This window comes from Sorex araneus, chromosome 2 (assembly GCF_027595985.1).
Source record: "Sorex araneus isolate mSorAra2 chromosome 2, mSorAra2.pri, whole genome shotgun sequence".
NCBI lineage: Eukaryota > Metazoa > Chordata > Mammalia > Eulipotyphla > Soricidae > Sorex > Sorex araneus.
In genome coordinates, this window is record NC_073303.1 from 248287197 (window position 1) to 248309288 (window position 22092).

At 46.9% G+C, this 22092-nt stretch overlaps 1 pseudogene; it reads right to left on the reverse strand.

Annotated features, from left to right (window-relative positions):
• Positions 1-5491: 5491 nt before the first annotated feature.
• LOC129401847 (protein Wiz-like) overlaps positions 5492-22092 on the reverse strand; it is a 29430-nt pseudogene continuing 12829 nt past the window's right edge.

Below are 22092 nucleotides of genomic sequence, written 5' to 3' on the forward strand. Positions count from 1 at the left end.
GATTTAAGGTGGTGAAATCTCTAGGGGGGAATATGATGTAGGCAGGTAGATAGGGAAAGGCCCTTGGCAATGAAAATTGAGATTTAACAGAGTCTCTGGGAAGGGGACTCTTAAGATGTGCAGATTCAAGAAAACAAAAGACCCGGAAGAAACCATCAGCAGACCCTGAGGACAACAGACCCCTCCCCAGGGGGTTCCCCAAAGAAGGCCATCACCACTCCCAACCTCCCTGGTAACCTCCTTAGCAACGGACTTTTACCTGGGAAGAAGCCTCCACGTGGGGGCAGGTTGAAGAAACCCTATAAAGGCCACCTTGAACAAAGGAAGGGCGCGCATATGCTGCCTGAGCCCATGTGCTGCTTGTGCCATGTGGCCGAGCACATGTGTCGCCCGCATCTCCCCCTCTTGAGATGTGTACTTTCATGCTTTCGTGTCCAGTGCTAGGATGTGTGTAGAGCTTCCTCCACTCTTGGAGAAGCCCGTGTTCTCCTTTGAGCGCGTTATTCTTACTATCACTCTCTCACTTATCCCTTCCTCCCTCCCTCAGAAACCTCTGAATAAAATCTATTTACTTCACTGCTTGTCTACTCCTGAAATTCTTTTCCGCGAGCGAGACAAGAACCCAGTTACCCTGGGTTCCGGGTGTTAGAGGCGGTTGGAGAGAAAGTGACCGTCTTTCTCCTCCCCGCTTCACGAAAGTCACCCGTGGGGCCCACCGACATCAATGGGGAAAAAGCACAACACTTTTCTTTTTTTGCCTTTGGAGGTCACACCCACTTCACTATCACTCATCTTTTGACAGGTTGAAGGGAATAGTAATGAATAGCGATGTCATTCCATGTTGTAAATCCTAAGTATATTGTTTCTCTAATTAAATGAGACATGGAATTATGTAAGAAAGGCTATTGGATGTCCTAAGCAACACTTAAGTACAGCATATTGTAATTTGGTATTATTTACTACAATTGAATTACACAAAGAAAGAACATTAAAAAACATACGCCTGAGGGCTGGAGCAATTCCCAACTCCCCCCAACCTGCGATGTCCATGCTTCCTGGTGTGTTCACGACTGACAATGATTCTCAGGTGATGGACAGAAGAACAGACTATAGACTGATTGACAGACCACAACCTTTACTGAATATTAAACAGCGCCAATGTAGGGAAAGAGGGGACAGCGATAGAATGGGATCAATGCGGGGGAAGCACAGAGGAGGAGTTGAACACAGCGGAGTTTAACACTCATGGAGAATTGTGAGTGATGGGGAGTGATGAGCCATGGGTGCACAGCAATGGGTGGCAAGTAACTCAAATAACATCATCTCCAGCAAGGAAGAAAAATAGAGCCATAGCCAAGCCGTACTGCTTGTAATAGAGGAGCAATGATTACACACAGTAATTACAAATTATGGGGAGGCAACGCCCCTTCTGACTGTCCTGTGCCATCTCTGGAGTGGTGTTGGAATATTTCCCCTTTTTTCAGCTGCCTTCTGGAGTTTTGTCACAGAAACCTTTTGTCACAGAAACCTAGCTGATCTTTTTTTTTTTTTTTTTTTGCTTTTTGGGTCACACCTGGCAATGCACAGGGGTTACTCCTGGCTCTGCACTCAGGAATTACCCCTGGCCGTGCTCAGGGGACCATATGGGATGCTGGGATTTGAACCCGGGTCGGCCGCGTGCAAGGCAAACGCCCTACCCGCTGTGCTATCTCTCCAGCCCCCAACCTAGCTGATCTTTGACCCGCAGATCTAAGGTGCTAGCCAGGCTTGATTTGACATTGTAGATTCCAGGCTGCAGCCCAGCCTGGTCTTTGGGATGTAAATCCGAGTGCTTTCAGCCCAAAGAAGGCTTCAGTTTTGGTTTTGTATCTTCTTTCCGGGGGGGGGGGGGGGGGGGGGCCTAGATTAATGGCCTGCAGATACAAGAGAATTATGTTGCCTCAACATTCTTCCTGTAAGATCTTTTGGTGCTTTTGGTGACGTCAATGTATTGCGCCCTTTGGAAGGGCCATGATCAATAAAAGGGGTTTGGAGAGAAGGTGAGGGGGTGGAAAGGTGTAGAGAGGATGGAGAGTGTATAGAGGGAAGACTGGAATAAACTGCAAGTGAGACCAACCATCATGGCTCCGTTCCTTCCTTCGCCTGCCACATCTTCGCCATCAACCTCCCCGGGGTGGGGGAAGCGGCTGGAGGCTACCGAACTCGGGTGGCGGGAGAGACAGCTGCTGCCCTAGACCCTGTGCCTGGCTCGGTGCGATGAGGCATCCCTTCCCTCGCCCGCGCCTTTTCTTTTTATTTTTATACAGAGTGGTGTCTTCCAAGCCCTGCCTCCTCCGGGAGAATCCCAGGATCTTTAGTTAACAGGGTGGCACTCTCCAGATGACTCAGAAACAGTGCCTGCAGGAACTCAACAAACAATGATACCTTGCCTTGCACTAGGTGACAAGAGTTTAATCCCCAGCACCACATACAGGTCCCCAAGTGCCACCAGGAATAATTCCTGAGCCAGTGAAAGCCCTGACCATCAAAGGGTGTGACCCAAATAGCAAAAAATCGATAATCCTGATCAAAATGAAAATTAGAGTCATACAAATGAGGTCTGCAGCTATAGTGCAGTGGGTAGGGCACTTTCCTTGCATGCATCCAACTGGGTTTGATCCCCAGCATCCCATATGGTCCCCCCAGCATGCCAGAAGTAATTCCTGAGTGCAGAGGGAGGAGTAACCCCTGAGCACTGCCGGTTGCGACCCATAAAGCAAAAAAAAAATCATCCAAATATTCCTATATTATAGAATCTGAGAGTTACACTTTTCATGCTCATCAGATATTGATAAATGTAGATAGCAATTTATGACATATAGAAATAAGTAAGCAGGGCTGAAATGATAGTACAGCAGGTAAGGTGTTTGCCTTGCACATGGCTGACACATGTTCAATCCCAGGCATCCCAGATGGTATCCCAACCCAATGGTATTAATTCCTTAGTGTAGAGCCAGGTGTAACTCCTAAGCATTGCTAATTGTAACCCCCCCAAAAGCAATATATATATATATATGTACATATATATAGTCTAGAGATACCATTAATATTAAGGATGGTTTTTTTAATCCTTATGTATTGTCATTTATAGTCCTTGTTTTCCTAAGTCAATTCAGACTTGATTTTTCCACAATAAATCCCAAATTGAGAGATGCCTTATTGTGATTGTTCCACAATAAATCCCAAATTGAGAGTTGCCTTAGAGAAAAACAATTACTCTCCAAAAGCTGTCAGAGCTATTTGATCAGAGCATTGAGAACTTTTCAATTCTTCTGCGAGTAGCCAATTACCCCCATGTTTGTTTTCTGCTCTGCTCCTGCAGAACTCTGAGGACTCAGGCTGATGTAATGGGAAAGTTTCTGAAGTGAACACCTGAGGGGGACTTGCATTAAAAACTCTTCTAAATTGGTCCATTTGCAACTCAGACAGTAATTTGTGAGTCCATGGGCACATCAGAAAGTTTGCTGATCTCCAAGTGACAGGGTCTCTGGGGATCAAGTCACTGGTGTACTTATAGCCCTGGATTAACACACAGGCATTGACCCGCAGCCTGGCAGAGGGTCCCGTCAACTTCACCAGCCTCAGACTCAGTAAGTACCTCCTGTCTCTGCTCCTGCTCAAATGAAGAAACAGGGATTTTTCTTTAGAAAATTTCCTTTCTCTTGGGCTGGAGAGATAGTGTAGGGGGTAGGGAGTTTGCCTTGGGCACAGCTGACCCAGGCTCCAACATCCCCGACATTCCATAGGGTCCCTTAAGCACTGCCAGGAGTATTTCCTTAATGCCAAGCCAGGAGTAACCCCAGTATCACTAGGGGTGACCCAAAATGATAAGAAAGAAAAGGAGAAGAAGAATTTCTTTTTCCTGATCCTCTTTTTTGTGGGACACACTTTCTGATGCTAAACTCACCTGAGTTCCTATACTCACATTTCTTTATACTCATGATATTCTGGAGAAAAGTTTTTCTTCTTTGTTTTGTGCTTTGCTTTTAAGTCACACCAAGTGATGCTGAGGGGTTACTCCTGCCTCTGCACGCAGGAATTACTCCTGGTGGTGCTCGGGGGACCTTAAGGGATGGTAACTGGTCAGCTGTGTGCAAGGCAAACAGGAATTACTGTGGTCGTGCTCAGGGGATACTGGGGATGGACTCCTGGTGGACTGAGTGAAAGGCAAGTGCCCTGCCCACTGCACTATCACTCTAGCCCCATCAATTTATTATTTTCTTCTCTGCAGTTTCAACCATATATTTTGTTATGCTTTGAATTCTACTGTTCTTTCCCTTTTACTTAACTTTGGTAGTTTGGGGGCCACACCAGCGGTGCTCAGGACTTACTCCTGACTGTGCTCAGGGTTCACTCCTGGTGGGTTCCAAGGACCCTATACAATGCCAGGGATTAATCCCAAACAAACCACGAGCAAGGCAAGCACCCTGAGCACTGGACTATCACTCTGGCCCCTTTGATTGCTCTTAATCTGCATTTTCAGTTAAAAATATTTTTTAAAACCTTATGGTGGCCAAAACTAGTTCTTACAGTAACACATAGACCAATTTACCAAGCATATTGACAAACTCACTCATCACTTTTACAGCAACTCTGTTCTCCTTTCCACTCTGATTAAACTTTGCTTTCTGAGTTCAGTTTTCTTTTATTTATCTCCCCCCACCTCTTTATGCATTTCTCATTAATTGTTAACTTTTCTCCCAAATGCCTTTTTTTTTATATATTTTCTCTTAGATCCTATAATCTAATAGCCACAATTTTAGAACAGTTGGGACTGGGACTGAAGCCACAGTGCAGCGGGGAGGGCTCTTGCCATGCTTCCAGCTGACCCAGGTTAAATCCCCGAATCCCATAGGGTCACAGAGCCACCAGGATTGATCCCTCAGTACAGAGCCAGGAGTAAGCCCTGAGCACTGACAAGTGTGGCAAAAAAAAAAAAAAAAAAAAAACAGAGTATTAGGACTACCTTATGTAATTCAGCTAAATTAATTAATCTCAGGATTGTTTGAGGTTTATTTTAATAAATTTTTAGAGTTTTTAATTTTGGTGAGAATTTTCTACTACAATACCAGATTTTCTGATTCATCAATGATTTATGTATTCAATTTTTTTTTCTGCCTTACAAAAACATCTTTCTACGAGTTTAAAAAATTTTGACCAAGAATTTCTTTCATCAAGTGAAATTATTTTTTCAACTAGAATATTTTATCGGAGTAATAATGTTGAAAATCCTTTACTTTGAAACTATTTTGTGAATTGTGTTGTCATAATATTTCTGGAGGTTTCAATTTTTAACCAATGTAATCATTCATTAATAGTGAATCAAGAAATCTAACAATTTTTAATTTTCAATATTTATCTTCTTTATTTCTTTATCATATGATGAAGATATAATGGAATAAAGTGAACATATGATAGTTGATATGTTCATACTTTTTTTTTATTCTCTACACAAAACGCGTTTTTAAACAGTGATGAGCTATACATAGAAAGAAAGCAACAGAGAAAAATGGGGGGGGCGGGCGTGGGGGAGCCCACCAAAACCCCTCCCGCCCAAGCCCCAAGGCTGGGGCACTTGACCTGGCAGGGGCAGCTGTCAGCTCTGAGCTCTTCCTGCTGGGGAAGCCCCTGGGGGCGTGGCCAGCAAGGGTTTCCATGACATCATGGCTCAGTAGGGGCTCCCGGCCTCCCCTGAGCAAGCACCTTGGCTGGACTTGGTCGCTCAACTCGGGAACTGGGGGGCTCGGCAGATCCCAGGTCTCACGAGGTGCGTGCGTGACGTGTCACGAGTGAGTAGGTCCACGGGGACAGGAGTGAGCCAGGACAGGGGGTCTTTGGGGGCTCTGGGAACGGCCATCGAAGGCAAGCACAGCCCCCCTGGCAGCCCCCACTGGCGAGGGAACACCCCAGGCCCCAAGTGCTCTGCTGGGGGCGGGTGTCCCGGCTGCAGTGTGCGCGGACCCCTGGGGACGGTTGGAGGCTCTGGCTTGCTCCTTTGGAAACGGAAAGGAAAGAGGGAGGAGAGGGTGCAGGAGGGTGTGGACTGCGCGCGTCAGGGCGCCTCGGCCACGGCCGTCTGTGCCTGCGGGGCGGGGGGCTCTCCGGGAGGGGCGTCCACTCTGGAGAAGCTCCTGTCCAGGATGCGCCGCAGCAAGTGCCGCGCCCCCTCCTCCTGGGTGGACAGCGGCCCCCGGAACTGCGCCTCGCAGAACCCGCCCCTGAGGGGACAGACATTGCCCGCACACTTGACGAGTGACGTCTGAGGGGTCGTGGCCCCGGGGAGGGGGCCGGCCGGACCCGGGGAGGGGGCTGCCGACCTCCTCTCGCTTCTGTCGCAGACCGCAGGCGTCCTCCCTGCCCGGGCCCCAGAGGCGCTGGCCGGGCGCGCTTGCCGGCGCTCACACTCGTTGCTGCTCGGCCGCTGGTGCTCCTCGGCCTTCCCCGAGCCTGGAGGGCCGAGGCCAGAGGCCGCTCGCTGCCACCAGCTGCGCGCCCAGCTCCAGCCCCGGCTCGCCACAGGCGCTGCGCCCCCCACAGCCAGGCCACCGGGGCCACCCCAGCGGCGGCCGCTCGTCACCCTCACGCCTGTGGCCGGCACCGCGGAGCTTCCTGGTGCAGGGACGGCCGCCCCGGATGGAGCTGCGATGGGCGCCCACCTTTGGGGCCGCCGCTTGGTCCCCTCGCTCAGCGTCTCCATGGGGGCCTCATTCCCGCACCGCTCGGTCACCCCAAACTGCCTCAGGGGCGCCCGCCCGCGCGAGGCCGCCAGCGCCTTGCGGGTCTCAGAGTCGAGGCCGCGCAGCTCGCAGCAGGCGCCGGTGGGCGAGGGGGCGGCCTTGGCCGTGAAGGGCAGCTCGGTCTGGCGCGGGTCTTGGCCGTCACCTCAGGGGGCGGGCGGGGGTCCTCCTGCAGGGGCCGCTTGGGGGCCACGGAGCCTCGGGAGCCGCCGGCTGCCGCCTTGGCCCGGCTGAGGGGCGCCAGGATGAGCCCGCGGGGGGTGCGGCCCCGCCCAGCGCCCGGGGTGCCCGGCCGACCCGCCGTGGGCACCAGCGGCAGGGCACTCTGCACGGCCCGGCCACCCGGGGAGGCCCGTCCTGCACCAGCGCAGGGGCAGGTCCCCGGCCCGCGGCTCCTTCTTGACGAGGCGCGGCTGGGGCTTCTGTCTGAGGGTCTCCCGCAGGGTGTCGGTGGGCGAGCAGGCAACAGACCCTCGGTGACGCCCATCTGGCGCAGGGGCGAGCGTGCGCGGTCGGACAGGCCCTTGCGGTGCTTGAAGAACTCAGGGCAGAACTCACAGCGGATGTCGCGCACCGGTTCAGGGTCTGAGGGCGGCGCTGGCGCGGGTGTGGGGGCGGGCCCCGGCTCCGGCTCTGATGCCTGGGCGGGGGCGCCGGGGCCTGGCTGTCCGCTTTTGTCACTGGGCCCTGGGCGGTGGAGCGATCTGTTCGTACTTATGATCTAAAGTGATAAGTTTGGCACCTTTTAGATGTTAGAATAACCTTGAATCAATGAGTTCTCCCTTAGGGGCTGGAGCGTGCAAGGGTGTTTGCCTTGCACGAGGCCGACCCTGGTTCCATTCCCTGCATCCCTTAGGGTCCCCTGAGCACCGCCAGGAGTCATTCCTGAGTGCTGGGCCAGGAGTAACCCCTGTGCATCGCCAGGTGTGACCCAAAATAAAAGAAAAATTCGTTTTCCCTTTATTTATAATTTGCATACTACAAGATTTCTTTTTGTTTGTTTCTGTTTGCAGCCACACCCGGTGGTGCTCAGGGCTTACTCCTGACTTTGAACTCAGGAATTTCTCCAGGTGGGGTTCGGGGACGGTAAGGGATGCCAAGGATCAAACCCTATCAGCTGCGTGCCAGCCAAGCGCCCTCCCGGCACGCTGTGTTATCACTCTAGTCCCATGTGAGGTGATTGCTTGGTTGGTTGGATTTGCTTTTTGGGTCACTACTGGCAATGTTCAGGGGATACTCTTGGCTCTGCACTCAGGAATTACTCTTGGAGGTGCTGGGGGACCTACGAAATGCCAGGATCCAACCAGTCAGTTGCATGCAAGGTAAACACCCTCCCGGCTGTACTCTCACTCCAGGCCCATGAATGAGATTTTCAAAGAGAGAGCTGCCTGTCTCAATTGTCCTTTGGTAATCTGACTTATTTTGCCAAATGTTAAGTCTGCACTGCACTGTAGCACTGTCATCCTGTTGTTCATGATTTGCTCAATTGGGCGCCAGTAACGCCTCCATTCATCTCTATCTCGTGCTAGTGTAGCCCAGTGGCGTCTGCTGGATCCAGGAACACGAAGTGAGGCCCGTTATTGTTCCTGTTTTTGGCATATCGAACATGCCAAGGGTATTACAGGCTCTGCCATAATGTTAAGTAAATTTTGTTAAGATGTTTCCTAAAGTGATGATATTCTACCATGTTTGTGAATTCCCTAATGGTCTTATACTGTTTGCCTTGTGCTCCTTATTGCTTTTAGGCCACACCGGCTGTGCTCAAGGCTTACTCCTCGCTCTGTGTTGGGAATCACTCTGGCTGGGGCTCAGAGGATATGTGGTACCAAGGGATCGAACCCAAGACAACCGTGTTCAAGGCAAGTGTCCTCCCCGCTGTGTTATTGCTCCAGGCAATATTTTTTTTGCTTTTTGGGTCACACCCGATGATGCACAGTGGTCACTCCTGGCTCTGCACTCAGGAACCACCCCTGATGGTGGTCAGGGGACCCTATGGGATGCTGGGAATCGAACCCGGGTTGGCCACGTGCAAGGCAAATGCCCTACCGACTGTGCTATTGCTCCAGCCCCATGAAACCAATTCTTCTTAAAATAATCCTTTTGCGGGGCTGGAGCAATAGCACAGCGGGTAGGGCGTTTGCCTTGCACGCGGCCGACCCGGGTTCAATTCCCAGCATCCCATATGGTCCCCTGAGCACCGCCAGGAGTAATTCCTGAGTGCAGAGCCAGGAGTAACCCCTGTGCATCGCCAGGTGTGACCCAAAAAGCAAAAAAAAAAAAAAATAATAATAATCCTTTTGCTTGTTTCCCTCATGGCTGTCCTTACATGGGAAATATTGTGAAACTTTTGCTGAGTATCACCAGGGGTGGAAAATAAAGAAAACAAAATTGCCATTAGCAGTCAGAATAAAATAAACTCATTTATTTTCTTTATTTTCCACCCCTGATGATACTCGGGGATTACTCCTGGCCTTGCAGTCAGGAATTACTCCCAGTAGTGCCCAGGGAACCATATGGAATGCCAGCGATTGAACCCCAGCTGGCCATGTGCAAAGCAAATGTCTAGCTGCTGTACTGAGGCTTCAACCCTAATCACGAATTTCTATAAAATAAGCAGAATAAGAATGTGTGATGATGGCCTGAACCTGAGTGAGAAGTGAGAATCAATAAATGTGAGAGGGTGAGGGGATGGGTACCGAAAATGGCTTTCCTCAGCATCGCACCACCAAAATGGAGCAGGGTTGGGTTAGGCAGTGCCACCTCGATTAGCATCTATGGAGGGAAGACAGTGATTTGGGCTCAATTAACTTTTCTGCAGGAAAATCGACAGAGGTTGTAGGTGGATGACAAGTGTTTCAAAATGAGTGACTGAGAATCGACTGGAAGTAGGCTCGTGATCAAAGGAAGCATTCAAATCCTTGGGTATGGTATTTAAGGGACAGGAAGGAGAGAGACCCACAACACACAACAAATTTCTTTGTGTGTGTGTTAATTGAATCACTGTGAGATAAGCTTTCTTGAGGGAGTTACAGTCATACAATGTTCCAACACCCATTCCTCAACCAGTGTACATTTCCTACCACCAATGTGCCCAGTATCCCTCCTGCTAAGGATCCCCTTGCACCTGCCTCTATGGCAAGCACGTTTCTTCTTTCTCTATCTGTCTCTGTCTCTGTATCTCTATGTCTCTGCCTATCTCTGTTTATCTGTCAGTCGTTGTCTGTCTCTGTCTCTGTCTCTCTCTGTATCTCTCTATCTTTCTCTCTCTTTGCATTGTAGCTTGCAACACAGATCCTGAGAGTCCGTCATGTTTGGCCCTTTACCCACTCTCAGCACACATCTCCCATCCAGAGCAATCTGTTCCAACCAGCATTGTCAATAGTGGCTCCTCCTCTAAACCAACTGCCTCTCCTCCGGCCCTGAGACAGGCTTCCAATCACGAACCAATCCTCCTGGCTCTTGTTTCTACTGTCCATTGTTGTTAAACTTATACTATATGGGTTTTTTTTAAATCCCACAAATGAGTGCATTCTATGTCTGTCCATCTCCTGCTGACTTATTTCACTCTGCATGATATTCTCCATGTCCATCCATTTATAAGCGAATTGCACAGCATCATTTTTCCTAACAGCTGTATGGTACGTAAACCACTTCAGGCTCTTCACCCTGCCCCAGCCTGAAGTCCAGCTCCTGCACAAGAGAAAATTGGATCCTCAGAGTTTTGCCCCAGAATTTCCTCCCTTGGGTTTGTTTTGAGGGGCCACACCCGACAATGCTCAGGGCTTACTCCTGGCTCTGCACTCAAAAATCACTCCTGGCATTGCTGGGGGCACCACTTGGGGTGTGGGAGATTGAAAACCCGGGCTGGCTGCATGGAAGGCAAATGCTCTACCCCAAGAAAGGGTTCTTGAGAAGCTCTAACTCATGGTAAAGAAGTAAATGAAGATAATGTCCAGGAAAGATATTGAGACCTTCACTGAACCAAAGTACCTATGAATTCACGGACACTGCAAGAGACCTGGGTAAGGAATAGCGAGAGGTGGGAAATTCACCCCCTAACAGGAACCCCAAGGTCGGGATAGTCCCTGAGGAAAACAAGTTTAGACCAGAGGGAAACAGACAGGCATGTCCAGGCCAGAATAGAATAGCAAATTGTCATGTAATCTATCCTTTAAAGGTGCCGATGATTCATTTGAAATATCCGGGTCTCTGTCTTCATGCACCCCTTAATTGTGCTGCGTCTACTCACAGTGCTGAACGTGTCTCTCAACTTCAACAGCGGCTCACATGACGGGAACCAGGATGCTGGAGCGATAGGGATGAATAAATGGCCACTCTGTGTGCTATCTGTTTGGGTGATCCTAAAGCTTGGACACTCCTGATGTGTATTCCATTCTGTGTGACCGAGCTCGCTGGTCAGAGCTCTTAAATCAAATCGTTTCTGGAGCACTGGAGGTAATAATACAAAAGTTTCAGAAGAGAAATCTACAGAACCTGATGGTCTTGTGATTCTCTGAGACAGGATCTGGGGAGAGGCCAGAATGATTTCATGTAAAATGGAGATCCAATACTATGATTTAAAAGACTAGAATGAAACCAGAGAGAACGTTCATTGGCTAGGGCATTTGACTGGCATGTGGCCGACCAGGGTTCGATCCCTGACACCCCATAGGGTGCCCTGAACACCAAGAAAGGTAACTCCTGAGTGCAGAGCCAGAAATAATCCCTGAGCACTCCTGGGTGTGACCCAAAAAGCCAAAGGAAAAAAGTAAAAAGACCTGATTATCAGTTTCTGGGAAATATTATGAAAATACATGAAAGCTGTCAAGTTAAATAGAACCAATGTAAGCTACATATGACTTAAATGTATTATAGAGGTTAAATATAACCTCTATGATACATTATGATAAATATAAAATATGTAATTGAATAAAAAATTACTCAACAAGATACTAACTTTACTTCTCTGGAAATAGCCAGCTGGAATAGCTTTACAAAAATGGAAACAACAGGAGTCAGAGATAGTACAGTGTGGAGGGTGCCTGCCTTGCACATGGCAGACCCGGGTTCGATCCCCTACATCTCATAGGGTCCTCCACGCACATCAGGAGTGATCCCTGAGTGCAGAGCCAGGAGGAATCGATGTGTAATTCTGGTTATGACTAAAACACAAAACAAATAGAAGCAATAATTCCTCCTAAATGATGTCAATAACTCTTTAAAAATTCTTTTAGCATTAATTCTTCCTTTTCTGAAAAATGCCAGCGCTTTTACACATTCTACTGACATAATGGGTAAGTCACATTCACACCAGCATGAAGTGACACTTCTCTCAAGTTCACCAACCAATCTGTTATTTATTCTTTGTCTAGGTCCTCATCCAACGAACAAGAAAGCGATGGACACAGTAATTCTACAAGATACCGTTTGGGGAGTATTATTTTGCTTCCAATTCATGATTGGTTTTATTGGAAATTCATTTTTGCTTATGCTATATGTCAAAACCATTCTGCAAAGAAATAAGCCAGTAGATTGGATATTTACCCACTTAACTTTTGCCAATATGATGACAATTTTTTTCGCCGGGATTCCGGAATTAATCTCTTTCTTTGGAATAAGAAATTTTCTGAGCGACGCTGGTTGTCAGGCAATTTTATTCTTTTACCGAGTGGGCCGGGGTCTTTCCCTCTGTACCACATCTTTCCTCAGTGTGTTCCAAGCCATCGTGATCACCAACAACCACGCTCAGTGGGCGTGGTTCAAATCAAACATCTACACATGCATTTCTTCTGCCTTTCTCTTTTTCTGGGTACTCAACATGCTGATCTATGTATGGGTTATCTTGACAGTGAAGGCCCCATTCAACATTACTGGAACTGAATACTCTTATAACCAAAACTACTGTATAGCACATAATGCTGAGAGGAATGGAGTGTCTGCATTCCAGGGAGTAATGACTATAAGAGACCTGCTGTGTGTGTTCCTCATGATCTGGACCAGCGGGCACATGGTAAAGTTCCTCTTCAACCACCGAAAGAATGTCCAGCACATCCTTAGAAACAGTGTCTGCCCACAGTCCTCTCTTGAGATCAAGGTCACCCACACCATCCTGGTTCACGTGAGCTGCTTTGCTTCTTTTTACTGTATCAACTGCTGCCTTACCGTTTATGTAGCACACCGTCAGTATGTGCTACGAAGGTTAGAAAACATCACTGTTTTTGTGTCTTCCTGCTATCCAATGATCTGTCCTGTCTTGCTGATAAAAAACCTTCGAGGCCCCTTCCTGACCTGAATCTTTGGAAAGATGAGGAAATCTCCACAAACCACTGCCATCAGAGACTTGAAAACTCTCACACCAGCTATGACACAAAGTTCTCAGGACAGAAAAATTCCCCTGCAAAGGTTAAATGATGGGGGTTTGGAGAGATAGCCCAATGGGTAGGGCACTTGCCTTGCACATATCCTGCACAGGGCCAGGAGTGATTCCTGAGCATCAACAGGTGTGACCAGGGATTTTTTTTAAAAAAAAAAAGGGGGGGGGGGAATGTGATGTAAAATGAAAGAAAATAACATTTTTTTAATTATTGAATCACTGAGATATTAACAAAGCTTTCATGATTGAGTTTCATTCATACAATGTTCCAACATCCAACCACTCCCCTTCCGGTATATATTCCCCACCACCAATATCCCCAGTATCTCTCCTGCCACTGCCCCCTCAGCCTGCCTCTATGCCAGGCGCTCTCTCTCTCTCTCTCTCTCTCTCTCTCTCTCTCTCCCCACCCCCCCCCCGTCTCTCTCCTCTCCCCACTTCCTCCCCACTTTTGGACATTATCATTTCCCATATAGATACTGAGGGGCCATTATGTTTGGTTGTTTGCCCACTCTCAGCACACCTCTCCCATGCAGAGCGATCCTTCCAACCATTATTGCCATCATGGTCCCTTCTTTGTCCCAACTGCCCTCCCCTAGCCCTTGAGGCAGGCTTCCAAGCGTGGACCCTTTGTCCTGACCCATGAGAAAATAATGTCGTATATGGACATGTCTCCAAGTCCACAGCTCAATGTACACGCTGAGAAAAATGAACAGCTGAATTGAATGAAACACATTATAGAAAGCTGCACTTACAAGAGGCAATTTTTTTCCCATTCTTTCTTGGGGGAAGGGGTGTGCTGGAGCTTCCAAGCCAGGTTGATTACAGGCCCAGCAAGCACATCACCTCCTATATGATCTCTGCCCCCCGCCTTTCTCTATCATTTGTAAAAGGATTGCAAATATTCATCTTCAAGAATATTGAAATGGGGCTGGAGCAATAGTACAGCGGGTAGGGCATTTGCAAATGAGCCTAAATAAAGGTAAGAAGCAATCTGTCAGCAGTATAATAAGTGTCTGGCATAAGACCTTGAGTAGCTCGATTTCCCTCCTCGCTGGTGAAATTGGTCTCGATTATTCCTGAAAGATAGAAGACTTTGTGGAGTAATAGGAGTAAATACCAAGTGAATTGCTTGTTCTTGATCATCTACAAACACTGGGAAGGGGAAGAGGGTGGTGGGAGGCGTGGGCAGAGAGCAGGGTGAGAAATGAATGACCGTGGGTGATATTAGTTTCAAGATGATCCCTTCATTTGGGCTGGAGCCATAGTACAGTGGGGAGGGTGTTTGCCTTGTATACGGCCTACCTGGGTTTGATCTCCGGCTTCCCCATATGACCCCCTGACTACCGTCAGGAGTGACTCCTGAGTGCAGAGCTGGGAGTAACCCTTGAACATTGCTGCTGGAAGTGGTCCAAAATTCCCCAAAAATTATTTTTAATTTAATTTTTTAAAAAATAATAACAAAGGAGCTGGAGTGATAGCACAGGGGGTAGGACATTTGCCCTGCACGCGGCCGACCCAAGTTCGATTCCCAGCATCCCATATGGTCCCCTGAGCACCGCCAGGAGTCATTTCTGAGTTCATGAGCCAGGAGTAACCCCTGTGCATCTCCGGGTGTGACCCAAAAAGAAAAAAAAATTAAAATTAAAATTAAAATTAAATAATAAAGGTTGCGGGATACTAAATCAACGCAAACATTTATATTAGCCAGTAAAAGGGGACCAATCAAAAATTTTAATAATTTATAAATTTTACATTTAAAATGGCTTCAAAGAGAATACTACCTTATAATAAATAGTAGTCAATTGTAGGATAACATTGATTTGTCCTTTCTGCCTTACCATAGGGAGCTTAGATTTATTGAGTGACTCCAATCACAGTGCTCCCATTCCTCTGTGTTTATTTGTAGCCTCTTTCTCTGTGCGCTGCTTCCCCAACTGGTCAATTGCCTTTATCTCCTAATCAGACTCTGTTAACTTGTAAATATTGCTTTCCTCTTCTCCTTAAGTCCTTTGTACAGTTAATTCAGAGCAATGTCATTTTTGTATAGACACAGGAAGACAGTTAATGCTATGCTTTTGAAACTTGGGAGTTAATTGACTCTGAATAGTATTCACTCCTGGACACCTGTTCTCTGGACTTAAGCCTCAGTTGCCCTTACTTCCTAGCACCCCAAAAGCAGAGTCCTAACGAGGGACTGGATGGACCCAGTGTAAGCTGTGAGCTACTCTGGCATAGGACTGGGCCAGGTCAAAGTGCCATAGTACTTAACTATAAGTTAAGAGCATGGTCATGAACAAACTTTGTCATGATCCAAAAAGTAACAGCTGGATTAGGACCCTGCTAGGGTTAGGAAAGATTAATCTGACCTGAGCACTGTAGTCTGAGATCTATAGCAAGATGTCCCCAGGAGAGCTTAATGTATCTCTTACTGTGTCCATACAAAATAACTAATAAATATTAAGAAGTAGAATTAAGGGGCTGGAGTGATAGCACAGCAGGTAGGGCGTTTGCCTTGCACGCGGCCGACCCGGGTTCAAATCCCAGCATCCCATATGGTCCCCTGAGCACCGCCAAGAGTAATTCCTGAGTGCAGAACCAGGAGTAACCCCTGTGCATCGCCAGGTGTGACCCAAAAACCAAAAAAAAAAAAAAAAGAAGTAGAATTAAGATGTTAATTAAGTTATTGAACTAAGGAGAGGAGAAACACCCCTAGGTGGTATTTTTGCCCTTGAGCCTGATCATTGAGATCAGGAAGGGCATTGATATGTTGATTCTGCTACCGCCAATGCTTCGGGGCATGGGTGTGGGGAGATGATGCGAGACTAGAGAGAGCAGGCTTCAAGAGGGAGTACAGAGAGAGTAGCATGGGGGACTGGAGGAGACAGCAATGAGGGGCAATGAAGGCTTAGTGGGACTAGAACAGGCACGTGGGGAGAATGGAATAAACAGCAACTGATCACCAACCAGCTTAGCTCTCATTTTCTCCTTCATCCACCCATGGCATTGGCCGTCCCGGGTGGGGAAGTGGCCCGAGACCACCAGACTTAGCCGGTGAGAGAGAGCCTCGGGGATTTTCCTAGCTGCCCGGTGATTACACAGTCAATGACTTGCTTGATACAATTATGCAATGGAAAGACTTGATTCGAACACATCTATCATGCTGGGTGTTCGTATCCAAATTACAGAACAATCTGAAGACAGTGTAAGAAGAGTAATTTTACGTGGATGAAGGACTGAGTGTACATTCACTTAAAGAACCTAGACAAATGTTGGACACTAACGTGAAGATGTTCAAACTCATCATCCACAAGGTGCAAGTCAGTACCAGAATGAGGCCTCATCACCATTAAGATCACCACTGAGGGGGTCAGAGTGATAGTACAAGGGATAGAGGTTTGCTTGTACGTGGCAGACCTGGGTTCCATCTCTGGCATCCTGTAGGGTCCCCCAAGCACCGCCAGGAGTAATTCCTGAGTGCAGAGCCAGGAGGAACCGCTGAGTATCGCCTGGGTTTGACACAAAAAGAAACAAAGGGGAAAAAAAGATCACTACTGAGAGGTACATGAAACTGAATCTCATATGTCTTTTGGAACGGACGAGTAAACGGTGGGACCACCATGAAAAGAACAACACAAATTCCTGAAAATTCAACCATAGAATCATCTTAGGGTCCAATCATTTCATTTGAGGTTTACATCAAGAACAAGCATCAGCCCAGCCTCCAAGTGGTCCCGGCCGCCGGAAGTCACGCCCTCGACCCACCCTCGGCGCCATCTTGCCACATTCAACAGAGAAGCAGCCAGGCATTCTGGTGAGCAACGCGGCCTGGAAAATGCTCCGGACCCGAATTGGGGCCAGCAACACCAGGGAGCCAGACGGAGGAGGTGCAGCCAGCACACCTTCTCCAGATAGAGTCCTGGCGACACTGAGCAGCAACTAACACGGCTCCGGGATTCGGGACTGGGACACATCCGAGCCGCGCGGCCGCTAATGTGGCCACGCAACCTTTTCTAAAACCTGAAAACATACAATCTTTTAATGGAAAACTAATTATCAAATGCCTCCTTAGTAGGGCTATCTTGTTTGGGGGTATAACTCCCACAACAATAATGAGTTTTGTGTTGAAATATAGAACGTAATCAAGGTAAAGAGAAAATGAAGGGAAAGTCATCAGTTATACAGTTGGGGTGGGGGGCGGGGGCGGGGGATGTACTGGGGATTTTGGTGGTGGAATATGGGCACTGGTGAAGGGATGGTGTTTGAATATGGTATAACTGAGACATAAACCTGAGAACTTTGTAACTTTCCACATGGTGATAAAATTTTAAAAAAATTAAAAATTTTAAAAAAAAAGAAGTATCAAAAAAAGATATTGGCAAGTTTCTTCTGGAAAACAATTTGGACGATTCTCAAAAAATTAGATATTGAATTCCCATTTGACCCAGCAATACCACTGCTGGGAATATATCCCAGAGAGGCAAAAAAGTACAATCGAAACAACATCTGCACATGTATGTTTATCGCAGCACTGTTTACAATAGCCAGAATCTGGAAAAAACCCGAATGCCCCAGAACGGATGACTGGTTGAGGAAACTTTGGTACATCTATACAATGGAATACTATGCAGCTGTTAGAAAAAAGGAGGTCAAGAATTTTGTAGTTAAGTGGATGGGCATGAAAAGTTTCATGCTGAGTGAAATGAGTCAGGAAGAGAGAGACAGACATAGAAAGATTGCACTCATCTATGGTATATAGAATAACAGAGTGGGAGACTATCACCCAAGAACTGTAGAAATAAGTACCAGGAAGTTGACTCCATGGCTTCGAGGCTGGCCTCACGTTCCGGGGAAAGGTCAACTCAGAGAAGCGATCACCAACTACATTGTAGTCGAAGGCCATGTGGGGGAAGGGAGTTGCGGGCTGAATGAGGGCTAGAGACTGAGCACAGCGGCCACTGAACACCTTTATTGCAAACCACAACAGCTAATTAGAGAGAGAGAACAGAAGGGAATGCCTTGCCACAGTGGCAGGGTGGGGTGGGGGGGAGATGGGATTGGGGAGGGTGGGAGGGACGCTGGGTTTACGGGTGGTGGAGAATGGGCACTGGTGAAGGGATGGGTTCCCGAACTTTGTATGAGGGAAGTATAAGCACAAAAGTGTATAAATCTGTAACTGTACCCTCACGGTGATTCTCTAATTAAAAATAAATAAAATTAAAAAAAAAAAAAAGATATTGGCAAGTTTGTGGGGTTTTGAAGTTTTTTCACTTTTTTCTGGTGGGGTCCACAAGTGCAGTGCTCAGTGGTCACTCCTGGTGGTGCTTGGGGGGAACATACACAGAGCGGGGATCCAACCCTGGTCAGCCATGTACAAGGCAAGTGTTCTACCCACCATACTTTCCAGCCCCACTGGAGAAAAGCAAGTAATAAGTATCTATTTCAAACATCCCTGGAACCAATAAATAAGACAAGAATACATAACTCATTCAGGCATACAATAAGTTGTTATTTAGCCTTTAAAAAATAACATACTATCGGGACTGGAGCAATAACACAGCGGGTAGAGCATTTACCTTGCACACAGCCAACCTGGGTTCATCCCCAGCATCCGATGGGGTCCCCTGAGCACTGCCAGGAGTAATTTCTGAGTGCAAAGCCAGGAACAACCCCCGTGCATTACCAGGTGTAACCCAAAAAGCCAAAAATATAATAATAATAATAATAATTAATAATAATACATTATCAAGGTTGGAGCAATAGTACAGTGAGGAGGGCATTTGTTTTGCATGCAGCTGACCTAGGTTCAATCCCTGGCATCCCATAGTGTCCCTCAAGCCTGCTAGGAATGATCCTTGAGCACAGAGCTAGGAATAACCCCTGGGCATCACCAGGTATGACCCCAAAACAAACAAACCAAAAGAACCCATGTTAACACATGATAAAATATGAGTAGAGCTGAGAATTTTATGACAAGTGAAAGAAATCATTCACATGTTACATACTGTATCATCCCACAAATGTCAGTAATCTATTGTAATCTCTACACCCAACAAACTACTAAAAATCACTGGAAGGCACATTAAATAGGATTTATGTACATTTGTATACTTTGAAAATAACTCAGATATAAAAATATTTTAATGTTTTAATTTAATTTAATTTAAATGTACTTTGTACTTCTCTGAAAAAAGTAACATTTAAAAATGTACTTCCCCCAAATTCTGGAAAAAAACGGAGTGCCCAAAAACAGATAACTGGTTAAAGAAACTTCGGCACATCTACACAATGGAATACTATGCAGCTGTTAGAAAAGATGAAGTAATGGGGCTGGAGCGATAGCACAGCGGGTAGGGCGTTTGCCTTGCACGCAGCCGACCCGAGTTCTAATCCCAGCATCCCATATGGTCCCCTGAGCACCGCCAGGGGTAATTCCTGAGTGAAGAGCCAGGAGTAACCCCTGTGCATCGCCGGGTGTGACCCAAAAACAAAACAAAAAAAAAAAGATGAAGTAATGAAATTTGCATATAAGCGGATCATCATGGAAAGTATCATGTTAAGTGAAATGAGTCAGAAAGAGAGAGACAGACATAGAAAGATCGCACTCATCTGTGGAATATAAAATGACAGAGTAGTAGACTAACACCCAAGAGTAGTAGAGATAAGGACCAGGAGGTCTGTCCCACAGCTTGGAAATTGGACTTACATGCTGGGGGATAAAGCAGCTGAGATAGAGAAGGGAACACCAAGTAAAGGATGTTGGGAGGAACCATTCGGGTTGGAAGATGCGAGCTGAAAGTAGACTATAGACCGAACATGAAGGCCACTCAATACCTCTTTGCAAACTACAACACCCAAAAGGAGAGAGAACAAACGGGAATGCCCTGCCACAGAGGCAGGGTGGGGTGGTGGGGGATAGGATAGGGGTGGTGGGAGGGATACTGGGATCATTGGTGGAGGTGAATGGGCACTGGTGGAGGGATGGGTAAACGATCACTCTATGAGTGAAATGCAAACACAAAAATTCATAAGTTTTTAACTATACATCACAGTGATTCTCTAATAAATTTTTTTTTTAAATGTACTTCTCTGAAACTCTGGTGGTGGGTATGATGGTGGGTATTGTATGCCCAAAATTTTATTAACCATATTATAATTCACAGTGCCTAAACACTGGGGGGAAATACAGAAAAAAAACTAGAAAAGGCAAGAAAAAAATATGACACTCTTCATAATAAAAATGATACTCTCCATGTCCATAAATAAAGGATGCTAAATTGACTCAATTTTATGACCATTTATATGAGTTGAAGCTGTTGATAATATATCGTTACTATTTATAGAGGAGAGGTAAAGCCACAAGTCATCCACGAAACAAAAATTTTAAATGAAAAATAAGGATACGCTAAACTTGTTCCACTTTGAATAAATGGGGGTGACAATAAAATGGGAGTGATAACCCACTGTACTATGCCTTTGCTCCCTAATTTACAGCTCTTTCGGTATGGGGTTAATATTAAATATGTAACAGTTACATGGAAATGGCCATAAAATAGACAATTTAGCATTCTTAATCTATAGATTTTTGGGGGGGGTCACACCCAGCAATGCTCCTGGTCCTGCACCCAGGAATTATTCCTGGTAGTGCTGGGATGCTGGGGACAGCAGGAGCAAGGCAAACGCCCTGCCCACTTTATAGATTTTGTTTATTTGTTTGTTTTGGGGGCCACACCCAGTGATGCTCAGGGGTTACGGTTGGTTCTGTGCTCAGGAATTACTCCTGGTGGTGCTCAGGGAACCATATGGGATGCCGGGGATTAAATCTGCATGGGCCACATGCAAGGCAACTATTCTACCCACTGTATTATCACTCTGGCTCTTGATTTCCACCACACACACACACACACACACACACACACACACACTTCATGAAGACCATTTCATTTATTGGTTGCTTCTGTAAACTGTTTTTCCCCCCCAAAAAAAAAATTATAGGCACCATGCATCATAATACTGTGAATAAAGTTTGCGGAATGCTATGTGCACTGTTTGCAAACAATTCCACTGTCTGGATATACACATTAAATGAACTTTGTGTTTGCTTGGGAGCAACATCCAGCAGTGCTCAGGGCCAGGAGTAAGCCCTGAGCACAGTCAGGTGTTGGCCAAAAAAATGAAGGAGACAGGAGGCAGGTAGGTCACTTCGCTTGCCTTGCATGCAGCTGACCCGGCTTAGGTCCCCAGCATCCCCTACGGTGCCCTGAGCACCACCAAAAATAATTCCCGAGTGGGGGTGGTGGGAGGAATACTGGGAATATTGGTGGAGAAAAATGGGCACTGGTGGAGGGATGGGTAAATGATCACTGTATGACTGAAATGCAAAAATGAAAGTTTGTAAGTTTGTAACTGTACCTCACGGTGATTCGCTAATGAAAATAATAATAATAATAATAATTCCCGAGGTCAGAGCCAGGAGTAAACCCTGAGCAATGCATCAGGGCTCACCGCACCCCCTAAAAGGGTAAGAAAGAAATTAAATTAAACTGTTACTTTGAAACCGGAAAGCAGAAGGGGGAAGGAAACCAGGAAGAGGAAGGGGGAAGGATTTAGGGAAAAGGAGGAATGGGGGGGGAGTGAGCGAGATGAAGAGGAATAGAGGCACGGAGAGGAGAGGGTCCGAAGGGAAGGAGATTGAGGTTTGGATCAGGGGACTCCCTGACTGATTCTGAGTCTGTAGCTCAGCAACAAACCCGCCTCCCGATACAATCTTCAGCTGTCAAACCTTGTGGCGATGCCACCCCAACACCAGATCCAGTCTCCAATTTGATGCCAGTATCCTGGAGCTCTTTTCTAGTTCTCTAGCCTAGTTTTCTAGCCTAGTTCTCCCTCTTGGAGAACCTGACAAGCTACCAAGAGTCTATTGCCCACTTGGGAGAGCCTGGC